The sequence below is a fragment of the Sorex fumeus genome, unplaced genomic scaffold (assembly GCF_029834395.1).
Source record: "Sorex fumeus unplaced genomic scaffold, SorFum_2.1 ptg000072l, whole genome shotgun sequence".
Taxonomy (NCBI): Eukaryota; Metazoa; Chordata; class Mammalia; order Eulipotyphla; family Soricidae; genus Sorex; species Sorex fumeus.
Genome location: NW_026606129.1, coordinates 59,516,092 through 59,531,568, shown reverse-complemented (window position 1 = coordinate 59,531,568; position 15,477 = coordinate 59,516,092). Strand labels below are relative to the sequence as shown.

Sequence of the window (15,477 nt, the reverse complement as noted above, 5' to 3'; positions counted from 1 at the left end):
CAGCATCCCTGATTTTCAATCATCGACGGAGGTCGGAACTCCGGAATCTTTCTGTCACTTTCGTGATGCATGATGATACTCCAAGCATAGCTCTTTCAATTCCTCTTTGGGAGACCTGAATAGCATTCTCATCCTGTTTTCATAGGGCCCAGGTCTCTGAGGCGTATGTTAATGCAAGAAGAACAGTGGAATCGAAAAGATGTGCCTGGAACCGGAGATTCTTCGTCCTCTTAGCTGTTTCTTCAATGCTCTTAAAGATGTTCCAAGCTGCTCCGTTCTTCCTGCACAACTCATGTGCCAGGTCATTCGTCATATGGAGTTCTTGACCTAGGTGCACATAACTGTTGTATTCAGAGATGTTCGTTCCATTGAGAGCAAATGGAACATCAGAAATGAGTCCGTTTCTCATGAACATTGTCTTGGTGAGATTCAGCTGGAGTTTGACCTTTCCACACTCACGGTCAAAGTCGGCCAGCATTTGTGCCGCTTGGCTAATGTTTGGTATTATTATAATGACGTCATCAGCGAAGCAGAGGTGGTGTAGTTGCCGACCTTCTATCTTCACTCCCATTCCTTCCCATTCCAGTCGTTGCACGATGTTCTCAAGGGTGGCACTGAAAGAATAAATATATGGGGTGGGTATTTCATAATACATTGTAGTAAACAGTTAAAACTCACTGCCAAACACACTAGAAGGAACCCCTACCTCTGAACTCTCATTGTCATCTTCTTTCTTTGGGTGCTGCTTTTTGGCCAAATTTTTTCACTCCCTTTTCAAAATCCCTTAAATATTCTCTTTCTCTGTACCTCTCATCACACCTTCCAGAAAACTTTAGATTCCTATACATATTTTAGTGCAGAATAATTCACTTCTTTTTCTGCCCCTCTTTAATTTAGACCTGTAACTTCAGTAAGGATAACTCAAAATGTGCATAGACCAAAATAATATGAATTGCAAATAGGAAATATATATAAGATTTTGGAGACTTAGTATTTGTAAAGACTTACTAAGTAGCAAAATACCACATTAATAATTTTATATTGATTATATGTTAAAGTGATAATACTGTAGCTATATTAGGTTCAATAAAATATTAGCATTTGTTTTAGTACTGTATCTCATATTTTATGTGCTATTTTAATTACATATATATCTTACATTATATTTTTATTGCATAGTGCGAGCCCTTAAGTCTCAGTCTTCCACAACTACAGACTCATGATGATGGTTTGTTAACCAAAAAGAACCTTAACCCAATAGATGAACTATGCAATTCCAAGTTTAATAAGGAAGACTACATCCAGTGTTTCCTTTGAGAATCAACAATCTCTTTCTTCAATACAGCATGTCAACTATCCTTCATGAAAATATGAAAAAAAATTACAGGTTTACACTTAACTGATTTAGCTAAGGGCTGGAGCGATAGCACAGCGGTAGGGCGTTCCGCCTTGTACGCAGCCAACATGGCCGACTTGAGTTCGATTCCTCCGCCCCTCTCGGAGAGCCCCAAGCTACGGAAAGTATCTCACCCGCTCGGCAGAGCCTGGCAAGCTACCGGTGATGTACTCGATATGCCAAACACAGTAACAACAAGTCTTATGATGGAGACGTTACTGGGCCCACTCGAACAAATCGATGAACAATGGGAGGACGGTGACCATGGACCGTGACCATGACCGATTTAGCTAAAGACAATTTTGTATGGATTATTAATTTCCTATCAGGTGGGAGCTTTGTATAAAACACAGATGAAACAGATGGGTTATGGAAAGAGAACTATAGAGGGTTTACTCTTCAACTCAACATAATTAAATATAATCTCACCCTTTTGCAACTTTTCCCAAATACCCCAATTTTCAAAAAGTGTGGTATAGTGTGTTCTGATAAGTTTTAATTCCACTTTACGAATGATTTAAAAATATTGAACTGATGTGATTATGGAACTGAGTATTTTTTTAATTCAAGGATAATTTTCTAATTCACTGTATCACTGTCTTCCTGTTGTTCACCTATTTACTCGAGCAGGCGCCAGAAACGTCTCTATTCTTCCCAGCCCTGAGATTTTAGCAGTCTATCCTTACTCATCTTTCCCAACAATTGGAGGCTTTTTCAGGGTCAGGGAAATGAGACCTTATCATTACTGTTTTTGGCATATTGAATACGCCATGGGGAGCTTGCCAGGCTCTGCCTGTGTGGGCAGGAAATTCTCAGTAGCTTGCCGGACTCTCCAAGATATATATATATATTTTTTCTATGATTTGTTGCCTAATGTCTGAACCCCATCAAATATGGAATATGGCATGGTAATTATGGAAAATGAGTAGAAAGTGTCTTATGATATGTCTGTAAAGCGGCCTGCAGAGTGGTGGCAGTTGGGTAGGGGAGGTTGGCTTCTGGGGCTGGGTCCTTTGGGGCGGGGAGGGCTCTCACCTTCCCCACTCTGGGGTGCCCTGAGTGAAAACAGCCCGGCACGGAGTCCAGTCCTAATTTTCTAATTAGGTAGGCATTTTAGTTTTCTGGCAACACGTTGTTTGAAGTTTAACAGACCTTACTCTAATCCAATTGTCTGAGTAAGGCTGATTTATCCACTAAGCACAATATATTCAGTTCCCAGAGCCCATAAGACTTTCAAGTGTCTATAAAAATATTTTAACTTATTCTATAATAACATATACAAGAAAAATTAATGTAAAGCAAGGAGTTCGATATTTTCATCTAGCAATTAATTTATAAAATGCAATTTCAAAATTCTTTAGATTTTGGACCACACCAAGCTGTATTCAGGGCTTACTCCTGATCTGTGCTCAGGAATCATTCTGGCAGGTCTCAGACTACCATTTGGGGTCCCGAAGATAGAACCCAAATGGGTTGCATGTAAGGCAAGTTCCCTGCCTGCTGCTCTCAGCCCCTAATTACAACTATAAATGTAGAAGCAAAAATTCCTAAGTTTCATATAAGTCAACAACCAGAGTTTTCTAATTTGTGTATTAGTTCCATCATCTGTAAAATGAAAAAATAATAGTACATATTGATGAAGTATACATAGATTCTTCGAGATTTAGTTCCTTTTTCTTCTAGGCACTTGGAAGATATACACTTCTCTGCTGGTTTATAGTTATTCTTTGTTACTTGTCCTGATAAATGAAACGTGAATATGCATAAGATATATCACTTCAAGAAGGAAACATTTCAAGCACTGGTATTCAGATCCATTTCACACATACATACACCTATTTCCTGTCCTAGGAGGATGTGATAGGATGCATCAAGCAAGCTAAACTACTGAGCTGAAATAGAGGACAGATAACCATAGATTATCCTGAATCTCCAGAAAACATTTTGTATGCAAGAAATAAGCATTTAATAAGCCAAACCACTGGAATATTCAGTTTATTTGTCATTGTAGCATAATTGAGATGAAGTTATTGATACAGTAGGACTACAGTGTTTTTATAAGCTCTTTAATTGTATTTTCCCCATTTCTTTTTTCTTTTTTTTTGAATTACCATAAGATACAGTTATAAAACTCTCATTTTCAGTCAATGATCAAATACCCACCAGCGCACATTTTCCATCACCAATGTCCCCAGTATCCCCCCCTTTCCAAACCCTCTCCCTGCCTCTGTGGCAGACAATTTCCACCATATTCTCTCTCTAATTTGGGGCATTATGGTTTGCAATATAGATACTGAGAGGCTATCTTGTTTGGTCCTTTATCTACTCTCAGCACACATCTCCCATCCTGAATGATCCTTCCAGCCATCATTGACTTAGTGATCCTTTCTCTATTCCAGTTGCCTTCTCCCCCAGCTCATGAGGCCGGCTTCCAACCATGGAGCAATATTACTGGCCCTTATCTCTACTGTCCTTGGGTGTTAGTCTCATATTATGTATTTTATATTCCACAAATGAGTGCGGTCATTCTCTGTCTGTCCCTCTCTTTCTGACTCATTTCACTTAGCGTGATTCTCTCCATGATCATCCACCTACAAGCAAATTTTATGACTTCGTCTTTCCTAAGAGCTGCATGGCATTTCATTGTGTAGATGTACCAAAGTTTCTTTACCCAAGGACTACTGTGTCGACTGGGAAAGGTCGTAAATAATCAAAGCACTTACTTATATTATCATCATTATATAAACATGATGCAAAATGGTAAGTATTTTTTCTTCAAAATTCAATAACTCCCTCATTATTATTGTTGTTGTTTGAGGGGTTGTTTGTTTTATTTATTTATTTTGGGTCACACTCAATGGTGCTAAGGAGTTACTCCTGGATCTGCACTCAGGAATCACTCCTGTCAGTGTTCATAGGACCATATGTGGTAATAGGGATCAAACGAGGGTCAGCCATGTTCATGCAAGACAAGAACCCTATTTTCTGTACTGTCATTCTGGCTCCTATTATTACTGTTTTTGCTTACTGTTTGTTACTGTCTTGCTGTTCTTCCTCCCATGTAACTGTCTGATCTTGGCCAAGTTATATTTTTCAATGTATAGAAATTTATTTTCATTGCAGGAATGTTTTGATCTCTTATTACAAAATTCTGTCAATTGATGTCTTTAAGTCAGTATAACTTTATTCCAATGACCATCTATTTATGAGTCAGGAAAAATCCGCCTCCTCTCTCTTTGCCCTGACTATGTGCACTTTGTCACTCCAATGAGGTTTTGCAACTTCGTTCCTTGCCTTATGTAAACAGGTTGTTTCTGACCTCATTTTGACAAAGAGATTCCAAGTCAAAAAGATTCCTTCAATAGAAATTCCATGACTTTTTTTTTGCATGAGCCCATGAGTTTGAATTAAGTATTTTATATACACTGTCCTACATGGTAAGGATGATTACTTGAGATGGCAGTAATGTTAGATAGATTGATAGATAGATAGATAGATAGATAGATAGATAGATAGAGATAAACAGAGAGAGAAGGAACAAATTAAAAGAGGGTAATAAAATCACATTTTTGAATATCTATATCTTTGATAGGCACTTTATTTCTATGATCTTATTTTCAATAGAAGACTTTGAGGGACATTCAACCAATCCCTAGAATAGTTGATTAGGTCTCTAAGTATACAATTAAAGCATAAAAATGTAAAAGTGTGATTTACATGTCATATAAGGATGTGAAGAAATCAGAATTTTTGTCATTGCTGATGGGAGTGTAAAACAGTGCAGCCACTGTGGCAATCAGTATGGAAGTTCTCCCCAAATTAAGCATTTAATGCCACATGATCCAAAAATTGCACTTGTAAAAGAACTGAAAGCAGGAATTGGAATTTATACACTAGCATTTACAAAACCATTATTTATGATAACCGAATGGTAGAAACAACTAAATTCATAGTACACCAACATTTATGAAACCATTATTTATGATAACCAAATGGTAGAAACAACTAAATTCACAGTACACCAATATTTACAAAATCATTATTTATGATAACCAAATGGTAGAAACAACTAAATTCACAGTGAGGTTGGTGGTTGCCAGTGTTCAGGAAAGGAGAAAAGTGGAGTACTGTTTAATCAGTAAAATTCAATTTTTAAGAACAACAAGGTACTAGTGATATGGTGATGATCTTATTATAGTGTGAACAATGTTACATTGAGCACAATGTTACAACTGTAACATTACAAAGGACAAAATGGTAAATTTCATGTCATGCATATTTCACAAAAAAATTAAAAATAGATGTTCCACCTGCCACATAAAATGCACAGAGCCCCCAAAAAAGTTCAGTTTGTGGTCATTTTGCACATTCTTCTCTAGTTTAAAGAAAGACGCAGTGTCAAAAAATGATGAAGTTATGGATGACATCAGTTAAGGCAGAGTAGCCAGGCTATTTGGATGAAAGTATTCTGACATTTAATTTAACTGCAGTTTCCCCAAGCATTTGATGTTTTTTTTTTTTCCTTCAGAGAGAACAGACAAATACCACTGCCATGCCTGTTCTGTCTGGTAGAATTTGTGAGTTCTTTCCAGCTTAGCTTCAGAAAAGAGATACAGATGGTAGCATTCTTTTTTCCCTTGTCTTCATCACCTTGCCAATAAACGCAGCACCCTTTCCAACATTTTCCTGTTGCACATGTCATGCTTTTCCCACTCTCCTTTCCTTGTATTAACTTTTCTGTTTGAGACATATGGAAAGACATGTGTCCACGTAGGCACAGTTTCCTGTGTCACTGCCTAAGTTAAGGGCAGCTCTGAAATTTAGGGAATTGATCTTAAGACCTGTGAAACAAAGTAGGAAGCTAGAAGGAAGTTTTAAATGCTAAATAAGAAGAGTACATGACCAAACTGTAACCTGCTAACATAGGAAACAGCTCAAATTGCTTTACAAAGATACCATATATTAATCTATGCCACCCAGCATTAAAAATATCACAAAGCTGTTCTCCGCAGCACTGGCTGTAATGTGCTAGGTAACCAATTACTGATGAGGTGTTCAGGATGGTCTCCTGCACCAATAGTTTCAAAGAAGTCCTTCATCACTTGATTCTGAATCTGAACCATCAGATCCATGTAGTTTGACCAATTTTTTGGAGGGGCTGAGCACTTGGGAGCCCCACAAATAAATAGGTGGATAAAAATTTAATATGGTAGGTGAGAAATAAGGAGAGTAAAAAGCAATTCAAAAAAGTGTCTATTGATGAGAGATCCATTATGGCCAATCGAATAGAGGTTTCTGTTACCAGAGTGCCTCTGTGTAAGTTAGGAAATGTCTGTTTCCTGGTGGTAGATGAAGAGTAAAAGGCAAGACCACTACACATCTCATTTTTTGTAAATAACTAGGCAAATGTATCTCTTCTCACTAGCTTTCACAGTCCAATTTCACTAATTGTGCACAGGCTGGATTTTAATTCCCAATCGCTCACAAGCTACAATGTTCAGCACCATTGAAAAAGAAAAATGCAAAGGCTAGGATGGTGACCATACGTATATCAGACAACACGGACTTCAAATTTTAAAATGCTGTAAGGAACAGGGACGGTCATTCATTAATGATCAAGGAGAAGTCAGACTCCTAAGTATAAATGCATCTTATGATGGACCATCAAAAATATTTAAAACAAAGACTAAGAGACATAAAGGAGGATGTTGACAGTCATACAGTAATACTAGAAAACTGTAATCTTCCTCTGTCACTACCCTACACACTTAATGTGGCCAAACAGGGCTCAATGACATGTGGTTTCCAGTGCCTACCAGAAGTTATCCCTGAGCACAGAGCCAGAAGTACACTTTGAGCACTGCTGAGTGAGGCTTAAATATAAAAAGAAAATAGTAGAGAGACTCCTTGTAAAAATGAAAACAGAAACTCCACATAATCCAGTTATCCACTCTGATAATCACCATAAAAATAACTTTGAAGAGAGATGCATGCCTTCATATTCAGCACATTATTTATGATAGCCGAGATTTATAAAAGCCTGAATACACATGCACACATGACTAGAAGAAGACATGAGATATGTACATAATAGGATAATAACAAGCTATTAAAAGATGAAAGCCCCCATTTACAGCATAGGTATACCAGAGGGCTTTGTGTTCAGTGAAATAAGTGAAATAAGTCAGACCCAAGAAAGAGTATAATTGTGCTCACATAAAGAAATAAATGGACTTCCTGCCACAGAACCAGAGGTTGGGAAGGGGGTGGGAGTGGCGGGAGGGATAATAGGAACATTGATGATGGAGAATGGGCACTGGTAGAGGGATAGGTACTCCATCATTGTAAGACAAAACGTAATCACGAAAGTTTATAAGTCTGTAACTGTATCTCATGGTGATTCATTAAAAAAAAGGAAAGAAATGAATGGATTAAATAAAACAAAAAACATGAAAACTACAAAGACAAAACGAGCGGTTGCTAAAGGAGACAAAATAGGGAAGACGGTTAATACGTTAAAAGAGATCAGTTGTATGACAAAGAATCAAGCTATTAGGGGCAAACTCAAAGTAGTATATACAAACATTCATCAATAGTCATATACTTAAAACCTATTTAATTTTATATCAACATTATCTCAATAAAAAGTAAATTTAAATATTTTAAAGTTTTTATTTTTAAAAAAGTTCACTATCTCAAATAAGGAAAACTAGTTACAGTTCTTGAGTAGATGAATTAGCATGATACAGTTATTCTGGTTAGACTAACATAAATTCCGTGTGTTCACATCATCCAAAACTCTAATTCAAGCTTATGCTAAAGGCAGCTACAAGGTTAAACAGGTAATCTGGAAGTAACCAAAATATTAAAGTCTCAGTTTAAAATTCACGATATTTCATTAGGCAATTAAAAAAATACCATTACAGATTTAAGGAATAATTATAGATTCTGTGTCTTTATAGGGAGAACTTCAAAATTATATTTCAGATGTTGTTGGTATAAGAGAAGGTAGAGCTACATTTTCATTTTGGCAATAAATCTACTTAATCACTTAATCACTTAACTTCCCGTTAGTCGTCGATTTGCTCGAGCGGGCGCCAGTAACGTCTCCATTTGTCCCTGTCGCGTGCTAGTGTAGCCCAATGGCATCTCTTCGCTCCGGGAACATGGAGGGCCTCAAACCGATCGTTCATGACCTTGACAAAGAAGTCTGACCATCTGGTAGGTGGGCGGCCACGTGGTCTCTTGACATCCCGTGGAATCCAATCAGTAACAGCTCTAGTCCAACGGTCGTCTTTAAATCTCATTACGTGACCAGCCCATCTGATTTTCGACACCTTGGCAAATGAGACAGCGTCCCTGATCCTTGATCGTCGACGGATGTCAGAACTCCGGATTCGTTCTCTCATTTGAGTGAAACGTGATATTCCAAGCATAGCTCTTTCTATTCTTCTTTGGGAGACCTGAATGGCGTTCTCATCTTGTTTGCGTAGGGCCCAGGTCTCTGAGGCATATGTTAATGCAGGAAGAACAGTGGAATCAAAGAGATGTGCCCGGAGCCGGAGGTTCTTCGTCCTCTTAGCTATTTCTTCGACGTTCTTGAAGGCGTTCCAAGCCGCTCTCTTCCTCCTGCGCAGCTCGGGTGCCAGGTCATTTGTCATGTTGACCTCTCGACCTAGGTACACATAGCTGTTGCATTCGGAGATGGTCGTTCCATTGAGAGCGAATGGGGCGTCAGGAACAAGGCTGTTTCTCATAAACATTGTCTTCGTAAGATTCAGCTGTAGTCCTACCTTTCCACACTCACGGTCAAAGTCGGCCAGCATTTGTGCCGCTTGGCTGATGTTTGGTGTTATTAAAACAATGTCATCAGCAAAGCGGAGGTGGTGTAGTTGCCGACCATCTATCTTCACTCCCATTCCTTCCCATTCCAGTCGTCGCATGATGTTCTCGAGGGTGGCACTGAAGAGTTTTGGTGAAATGGTATCACCCTGCCGCACCCCTCTCTTGACATCAACGATCACTTCTTTGTAGAATGGTGAGATCCTGGTAGTGAATCCGCAATACAGCTCACGGAGGATCCTGATGTATTGGGCTTGAATGCCCTGATTGGCTAGGGCTTCAATGACCGCTTCCGTCTCAACAGAATCAAAGGCCTTCTTTAAATCAATGAACGTTAAGCAGAGCGGCATCTTGAACTCCCGAGAAACCTCAATGAGTTTGGTTATCGTGTGGATATGGTCGATGGTTCTGAATCCTTTGCGGAACCCTGCTTGCTCACATGGTTGTCCTTCATCTAGTGTTCTGCCAATCCTATTCAGGATGACTATATCCACTGAATAGTGGGTACTACTATATTCTACATATTAAAAGTGTTTATTTGATCCTCCACATTTCTATGTCTTTATAGGGAGAACTTCAAAGTTATATTTCAAATGGTGTTGATATAAGAAAAGGTTAAGGTACATTTTCATTTTGGCAATAAATCTACTATAGCCACTGAATAGTGGGTATTGCTATGTTGTACATATTAAAAATGTTTATTTGATCCTCCACATTACAACTCAAGTATGTAGAAATTTAATTTTGAAAATAGAGAAACTAAAGTCCAATGAGGTTACATAATGTAACCAGAGTCTCACAGCCAATTAGTTGAGAGATTGGGTCAAACTTCATCCTAACTTTGTAATATCTATTAGTGACTATGATCAGCACTTCTCTTTACTGCTATGATTTTCATTCCAAGATCCATGATTTAATTGCTTAGGAGTTCATAAAGGCCGCCATCTCAATTGCAGGTCAGAAATAGCACCAAAAATTGCTATAGACATGGCATAAAGAATATGGGGCATACTTTCTCTATTTTTCATTTCTCTATTTTTCATTTCTACTAACCAGAAATTAAATTTTGGCATAAGGATAGAATCTCTGAAGCAATCAGAATTTCAATTCCAATCAAGAAAAAAAAGTGCTTCAAGAGACTATATAATAAAACATAATCATTTTTACAACAAAGTTTTGTCAATTTGAAAATTGCAAAAAAAAAAAAGAAAATTGCCTATTTGAAAGTTTTAGGGGATCTGATAAGCTGCAGGTCAATGATCAATATTATTTAGCTATTCTATATGCAATTTCCAAATTTTTCCTAAGATTTAGAGATCTAGTCAATGATTTAGGAATCAGATTGCATTTTTTCAAAAGATAATACAAAAAATATTTTAGTATAGATGAATCGATTTAACACAAAATTGCTGAAATAGCAAAAATAAATATTTTCATGTGAGTTTAAAGATATGCTGAGTTAGATGTTTGATATAAAATTGGATAATAATATCCAATTCATTATTCCATGAGTATAATCATTTTTCTGGATGCCCTTTGTACATGGAAGATTAATACCTAGATTTATTTGTAACATATAAGAACTATGCCTTCTCAGTTTACATTTGGTTTTTTACAACTGTTTTCATCTGAAGTACATAAAGGATACTCAGGCAGTCTATGCATTTAAATAATCATGAAAATATTCCAAGTTTAAAATAGAAAAATGTTGGGGGTATGGTGCTGCCAGCAGGTCAATCTGTACCTGTGAGGCGAGTGCATCAGCAGCCTGATGGCACCGTCAGGCTTTCAGATATCCCAAAATTGCTGCTGTGCCTTTGGCCAGACCCCAAAAACTTGGGGCAAAGTTTACCAAGAAAGTAAACGACCAAAAGTTAGGTATATGGGAGACACACCCACAAACCACCTCTGACTCAGCTATATAAGTGGAGGCATGGCCTCTCTGGTTTCTGATCGAACTGCTTAATGGACATGATCCTAGAGACTCAGAAACGAATCTTGGAACCCAACGGCTTTTGGCAGAAATGTGTCCTGTTCCTACAGTAGGTTACTGGCTCTGGGCCAATCCAGGTGGGAATAGGTTTCGTGCCTTGGCCTGTTCCCCTTGGTGGCCCGGTGACCACCATCCTCCAGAGGCTACTGAACAGTCATGTTTGGGCCTGCAGTGACGAAACACATGGGGCCTCACCAGATGGGGGTGGAACCAGCTCTTTCCTCTCCATCCCAACGAGGCACTGAGTTGACGCCTACAAACAGCCTCTCTGGCTCCTGATCAAGCTAATTAACGGCCATGATCCCAGAGACTCAGAAACAAATCTCGAAACCCAGCAGATTTTGGCAGAAATGCATCTGGACCGCATACAAGGTGGCCGCTTACTAAGAACTTCTTGGAAAGCCAGGTATGAGCCGACGGTGACAGGGCAACTGCAGTCTCATGGGAAGGGGAGCGGTACCGGCTCGTCCTTCTCACCCTACTGAGGTCACAAGTTGCCCCCCACGAGCGGCTCTCAGGCACAGCCATGGCTCCAGAGACAAAAGGACTTAATCCAGAACCTAGCAGCTTGTGGCAGAAAAGTGAATGGACCATGCATTAAACTACAGCGCCATGCCTCCCCAGGAGGGAAAGGGTGTTGCTCCCTTCTGCCTTCCCTCCCCCCCCCCACCCCGGCAGCAAGATGCCTGCTGCCTCAGAGCTTATTGGAAAGCCAGGTATGAGCCAGCAGTGACGGGGCAACTGCAGTCTCATGGAAAGGGGGACAGTACAGGCACGTCCTTCACGCCCTATCAGAGGTCATGAGTTGCCTCACACGAGCGACTCTCTGGCACGGCCAATGGCTCCAGAGGCAAAAGGACTTAATCCAGAGCCCGGCAACTTGCGGCATAAAAGTGAATGGACCATGCATTAAACTATGGCGCCATGCCTCCCCAGGGAGGGAAAGGGTGTTGTCCCCTTCCACCTTCCTTCCCTCCCCCACCCCCGACAGCAAGGTGGCCACGGCCTCAGAGCTTATTGAAAAACCAGGTATGAGTGACGGGGCAACTACAGTCTCATGGGAAGGGGGCAGTACAGGCTCGTCCTTCATGCCCTACCGAGATCACGAGTTGCCCCCAACGAGTGGCTCCTTGGCATAGCCATAGCACCTGATGCACAGAAACCAATATTGTAATTATCTGGCTCTTTGCAGAAATCTAAAATTTCAAGGCTCCTATTGCAGCCACGCAAAATTATATGATTCTCATAACCAGCTATAAAAAACAAAGTATTTCACAATGCCTTTTCAGCAATTTTGATTGTTGGGAGGGAAATTCTAAACAATAATGGTGCATCTTTTGTTGAAATAATGAATGTAATCAATGTAGAGAAGAGTTAAGTGGAAATCATCTGCCTCACAGGCATTAGGAAGGGTGGGAGAGGAGTATATTGGGGTTCGTGGTGGTGAAAAATGAGTACTGGTGAAGGAAGAGGTGTTTGATCATTGCATGACAGAGACTTAAACCTGAAACTTTAGTAACTTTTCCCACAGTGATTCAATAAATAAATATAAGAAAAAAATAAAATAGAAAAAAGTTTACTTTTTATACTAAATTATAAATAATTCCAAAATGGTCTACCGACAATATTTTTCCAATTGTACACATTCTCACTCACAGCAGAAGCCAGTCATTAAATGACTTACAAGACCCCATATGATCAGCCTCCACTCACTGCCTGTCACCATTATATTTATGGTTTTGTTATATTTATTTTCTTCATTTCACCATTTTAAGTGACTTTGACCTTTTCCCTTCTCCAACCCAGCCAAAAGGACAAATACATTTCCATCCCGGGATACTTTGTTTGCTATTTCCTCTAACTGGAACACCTGATAAGTCAATTCTTATTCCCTTCAAATATTTGCCCAAATGTAATTTTTTAGTTGAAAGTTTCACCTAACACCCTATCTAAAATAGCAACCAGTGCATACCTTCCTTCTTTCCTCCTTCAACCATTCTTCCTTATTTTTTCTAAATGACTTTTCACTTAAAATACAAAATTCAATTATTAGTTATAATCTTATTGCCATCACCACTAATGTGTCAAATCTTTATCAATGGAATGATTTTTAAATACTTCGGTTCTTTTTAGAGAACCCAGTACCAGTGTTTCAGAATGCTGTCTAAAAAAAAGTTTTGAATTTATTTAAAGATTTGTTTTTTTATACACAATTTATTTCACATGTATGTTTTTCTTTGACTGTTTAATATTTCTTCAAAAGGGGAATAGATTCCAATCAGGTACAGCTCGCCTCCTGGGCCTGGGACTCTCTGGGCACACGCAGCTAGCTCGATCTCATAGCACAGCCGTTTTGTTCCCCTGATCTGCGCAGGACGGGAACTGAGCCCCACAGCTCGGCAACAAAGCTGAAGGGGACCCCTCTCCTTCCAATCAGGTACAGCTCGCCTCCAGGGCCTGGGACTCTCTGGGCACACGCAGCTAGCTCGATCTCATAGCACAGCCGTTTTTTTCCCCTGATCTGCGCAGGACGGGAACTGAGCCCCACAGCTCGGCAACAAAGCTGAAGGGGACCCCTCTCCTCCTTCCAATCAGGTACAGCTCGCCTCCAGGGCCTGGGGCTCTCTGGGCACGCGCAGCTAGCTCGGTCTCATAGCACAGCCGGTTTTTTCCCCCTGATCTGCACGGGATGGGAACCGAGCCCCACGGCACAGCAACAAAGCTGAAGGGGACCCCTCTCCTCCTTCCAATCAGGTACCAGCGCAGGGACACTTTCTGGAGCCACGGCCGCTAACGCGGCCACGAAATATTCTCTCACTACATATGCCCTAGGAACCATAAGCTACCTTCTTAGATGGAATCTTCTCTATTTTAGCTTAGCCACTAGAAACACAGTAGCCAATAACTCATAAGCCTATCTCAACTCACACTACATATCAAGCAGAATAGTAACAGTAAACGTGAAGGACTAAACCACACTTGTCACAATGGTAAAGCAACGCAAAAGTCCACCAAACTTTATTATTGAAGAGGCTAACCCAGAAGACATCAACAGTACTGTAGTGTTAGACAACCTCTCTGACAAGGAATTCAGAAGGGAGCTACTTAGGATGCTTCGGGAACTAAAAGAAACAATGGAAAGCAATGCCAATAAAAGACAAGAGGGTTTGAAGGCAGAAATGAGGAAAATGCAATCGGAAATGTCGGACCTGAAAAACCTGGTAGCCGAATTGAAAACCTCAGTGGAAGGCCTCAGCGGCAGAGTAACAGCTGCTGAGAACAGAATCAATGAGCTCGAAGATGAAGTTCAGAGACTCTCCAGAAAAGAGCAGAAAACGGAAAAGAGGCTCACAATTCAGGAACAGATGGCAAGAGAAGATCGTAACAAAGCTAAGAGGGGTAACATAAGAATTATTGGAGTCCAAGAGGGAAAGGAAGAAAACCTTGATGAAGAAGAAACTGTCAAAGACATCACTGCTACGTTTACAGAGCTGAAGAAAACTTGTGACCACATTCAGGAGGCCTGAAGGGTACCAGCTAGAAGAAATCTGAATAAAAATACCCCAAGACACATTCTGATCAAAATGACCAAAACCTTAGACAGAGACAAAATTCTGAAGGCAGCAAGATCGAAGAAAGAAATCTCTTACAAAGGAGCATCCTTAAAATTCACAGCTGATTTTTCTGATGAAACCCTCATGTCCCGCAAACAGTGGTGGGACATAGTGAAAAAACTCAGTGAAATAAATGCCTCTCCAAAAATACTTTACCCAGCGAGACTCTCATTCATAACAGAAGGAACAACACACAGTTTCACAGACAAACAACAGCTCAGGAACTTCATTGACTCAAAACCATGGTTACAAGAACAACTAAATGGGCTACTTTAAGGCAAGAAAGGCCCCTCAAATACACCAAATTTCAACAGAACAATGGGACAAAATCCCATAACAATAATCTCTCTCAATGTCAATGGGCTAAAAGCACCAATTGAAAGACATAGAGTGGCAGGATGGATTAGAAAATTGAACCCAACATTCTGCTGCCTGCAAGAAACACATCTCAATAATCAAAGCAAACACAGACTCAGACTCAAAGGCTGGAAAACAATCCTCCAGGCAAACAGCTCCCATCAAAAAGCTGGGGTAGCCATCCTAATATCAGACCACATCGATTTCAGAGTGAAGAATGTCATAAGAGACAGTGAAGTTCATTTCTTATTGATCAAAGGATCTGTACAACAGGA

The 15,477-nt window shown here is 39.8% G+C and overlaps 1 pseudogene; it reads left to right on the top strand.

The window, feature by feature from the left end:
* The first annotated feature begins 6,669 nt into the window (after positions 1-6,669).
* LOC130037784 (beta-soluble NSF attachment protein-like) overlaps positions 6,670-15,477 on the top strand; it is a 31,886-nt pseudogene continuing 23,078 nt past the window's right edge.